This window comes from Trachemys scripta, chromosome 14 (genome assembly GCF_013100865.1).
Source record: "Trachemys scripta elegans isolate TJP31775 chromosome 14, CAS_Tse_1.0, whole genome shotgun sequence".
NCBI classification, from domain to species: Eukaryota; Metazoa; Chordata; order Testudines; family Emydidae; genus Trachemys; species Trachemys scripta.
This window is the reverse complement of record NC_048311.1, coordinates 18548106-18551713: the sequence shown is the minus strand read 5'-3', so window position 1 is coordinate 18551713 and position 3608 is coordinate 18548106. Positions and strand designations below refer to the sequence as shown.

General features: G+C 47.0%; 1 protein-coding gene across 5 annotated transcripts in view; it reads right to left on the bottom strand.

Moving 5' to 3' along the window:
* SRSF2 (serine and arginine rich splicing factor 2) overlaps window positions 1-179 on the bottom strand; it is a 3570-nt gene extending 3391 nt beyond the window's left edge. For 2 of the 5 annotated variants that reach the window (XR_004648198.1, XR_004648195.1), the window contains exon 1: window positions 1-178. This exon is cut by the window's left edge and continues 516 nt beyond it. The gene's annotated coding sequence lies outside the window, so the exon portion shown is untranslated. The other 3 variants (XR_004648196.1, XM_034790465.1, XR_004648197.1) reach the window with 2 other exon arrangements.
* Window positions 180-3608: the final 3429 nt, after the last annotated feature.

Here is a 3608-nt window from a genome sequence, read left to right as displayed (position 1 = left end):
CTACAGGCCGTGTAACGAGATCGCAGAAGATTCACGGGCTCCGTAGAGGCGACAGACGGGCACCCAGCCCGGGGATCGGAGGCCAAGAAGGGGGAAGGGCAAATGCAGCGCAGCGACCACTCTCCTCTCACCGCTGCTACTAGCAAATGAGCGAGGTAGAGTCCGCGCCCTCCTACTTAACTCCACAAAATGGCCGCTTCTGACCCGGAAGGGAAGCGGGTCCGCGCGCGCGACGGCCGGGCTGTCTCCGTAACCGACGTTTTCCGTTCATTTTTTCACCCCTTCGCGCGTTTTACAGAATCGGACGCGAAACATCCGTGGCGAGTCCGCCTCTAAATAAATATTTCCGCGATCCCAGAAAGTGGCCGTTGGGGCGGCCGGGCCGTGACCCCGGAAGGGATTGCCTGAGGCGGGGAAATTTTGAACGAAATGTGGCCCGAAAATCGGGACAAAGATCGAGCGTGAATGTTCGTCCCTTTGGGAAAGGAGAAAAAACCCCATACAACGTGAAATTTCTGGGAGGAGCCTCCCGTGGCGAAGCAGGGGGGAGCAGTTGAGGAAAGAAACGAGTCAAAATGGCGGACGATCAGCAGAAAGGGCTGGTGGGTGTGAGGGGGAGGGAAGGTGCGAGCCAGGCTGTGTCATGTGTGAGTGACAGGGCCAGAAACATAGCCACAGGCGGGAGGGAGCTGTAACAAAGTTAGATACAAGCTGGACACGACATTCCCCAGTATCGTGGGCTGATCAGTTAGGAACCTCTCACTTCAGCGATACTGGGGAGGGCACTTTCCCCTCCCCCCATGCACCCTGTAGGCCCCTGCTCCCCCTCATGTGGGATGGGAACCGTGTCCTGTGCTCCTCACAGGCACACCCACACGCTGCTGCTGTGCTGGTCAGTCCCCATTAAAGTCCCATTTCTCCCCCACACCTGCATCGCCACAATATGGGGTCAGTGCATGAAGCCCCCCACTCACCTTGCCGTGGTGCAGCGGATGCTAGGTGAAGGCACTACACGTAGGCACTTCCTTTTCACCCTGCATTCACACCCACTAGGATGACCAGACAGCAAGTGTGAAAAATCAGGACGGGAGTGGGGGGTAATAGGAGCCTATATAAGAAAAAGACCCAAAAATCGGGACTGTCCATATAAAATCGGGACATCTGGTCACCCTAACGTCCACCTAGGTGCAAAAGGTCATTTTAAACCCCCCATCCCAAATCCATAGGGAGGGGAGGACACACAACCTGAAGGCCTCAGCACATCCGTGCACATCTGCTCTGCTATTGTAAGGCCAGCATGAAGCCTTATGTCAAGCTGCCATGTGCTGCAAGTGTAATGTCAGGGCATTGTGTGAAACTCCTTCCCTTTCTCTCTCCCACGAAACACACACTCCCTGCAACTATGCTGGGGTGTCCCATGCAAGTGCCACCCCCTCCCCCTGCCAAAGTGCTGGAGGCAGTTTGTGAAAGTAGCACTCCCTCCCAAATACATCCCACCACTTTGCTTGGGGTGCCACATGAAAGCTCCCCACATTTACACACATTTTTCATCCTGTGGTTGGGAATGCTGCACACAAGCCCCTCACACATATATACATTGCCACACTACTGGGGACATGGTGTGTAAAAGCTCCACAAACATTCATGCACTTCTATAGTGCTGGGAGTGCCATGTGAACTCTCCATGCATGTATACACCCTCTCCAGCAATGTGAAAGCTTCCCAAGGATACCTCAGCATATTGCTTGGAGTGCTGTGGAAAAGCCCTTATACGTGATCTGTGACAGTGTTGCTGGTGCTGTGTGAAAGCTTACATGCACATTGCCAAGGTTTTGGGGTGCCATGAAAGCTGCAGAAGCATACACATGCTGCCATGTTACTGCTGGCATCGTATAAAAACCTCCCTGACGCCAAGGCATGGATATCACCTCTCAATGGCTTCCACATCTCTACTCCAAGGTGCTAGGACATCACATATACACTTCAGTGGCACAAAAGACTGCTAGCATTTTTCTTCAGATTTCCCACTGCTGCATTGCCACAGTGTAGCTCCACTAGTGGGATTGTAGCAATAGTGGGAGTACTAGGGTAGACTGGCATTTGGAATTGTTACTTTTCTGTTGTCTACGCCTGCTCAAACTGGTGTAGAGATACAATCAGCCAATCCATACCAGCACTGTGACCATACTCCACTAGCCAGTGGTGCAATACCAGTGTTAGTGTGATAGTGGGAAATTTGACCTTGTCTACACTGTTTTCTTCAATGATACTAGTCAAATAATAATAATTAATTACTAATAATGACTAATTATTATGTAGCTCATTACTAAAGGTTTATGATTGTGTTCTTCATAAATTACTTTGTTTAAAAAGAAAATAAACTGAAATGAAGAAGAGACTGCATTTCCAGAGATCTCTCTTTAACTGGGATTACAGTGTGAACGAGAGATTTCTAAAAGCTAATACACCCCTAGCCCGATATAACGCTGTCCTCGGGAGCCAAAAAATCTTACCACGTTATAGGTGAAACTGCGTTATATCGAACTTGCTTTGATCCACCGGAGTGTGCAGCCCCCCTTCGCCCCCCCGGAGCACTGCTTTACCGCGTTATATCCGAATTTGTGTTATATCGGGTCGTGTTATATCGGGGTAGAGGTGTAGTTAGATTTTACTTTTTGTTCTTAGTGTAATGCTTTGTTTAATAAATATTTTGCTCAATAGTGAAAATAACATATAACAAGAAGCAATAATGTTGATATAAAAACAAGAAGCAAGGTATTTCCTGCATGAGTAATCTAAATTAAGGAAATAATGTCTCACTTCTTGTTTTTATTTCTGTTTTATTGCTTCTTGTTATTTATTCATTTCACATAGAACAGTGAGATTTAAAATTTCTCTTTAACTCGCACCACAAAAAATCCTTCATATCAGGAGAGATTTAAAGATCTGCTTTACAGCGAATCCCTCAAAATGGTAGAGGGAGTCTCCCTCCTATGTCTCTTAGAAATCTCGTGTTGTAAGTGTTCATAATGTAGAAACTGGGCGGAAAGAGCTACTCTTCCCAAGTACATAACCAAGACCTTCTCCTGCAGTGTGATCCACGCAGGCATCCCCTTGAGCCCTGGCTCTTTTATTCCAAGTCAATACTCATAAGAGTAGTGTTATTGACTTGCATAAGTAACAACAAAGCTCTAGTTTCAGATAAAATACTATACAATTTTGTAAAATACTAGCTGAGCAATCTTTAAGATATTGAATAAGTAATATATTGTTTTTGGCTGTTGTTGGAATGGTAACTTCTGGATAAGCCTTTCAGGGCAGGACATAATGCTGGGTGAAACTGGGACTCCACTGAAGTCCATGGGAGTTTTGTCATTGACTTCAACTGGGCCAGTTTTGCCCTATGTCTTTGTATGTATTTGTGCAGCAGTTAGCACAGTGGTTCTCAAACTTTTGTACTGCTGACCCCTTTCACATAGCAAGCCTCTGAGTGCGACCAACCTTATAAATTAAAAACACTTTTTAATATATTTAACACCATTATAAATGCTGGAGGCAAAGCAGGATTTACGGTGGAGGCTGGCAGCTCATGACCCCCCATGTAATAA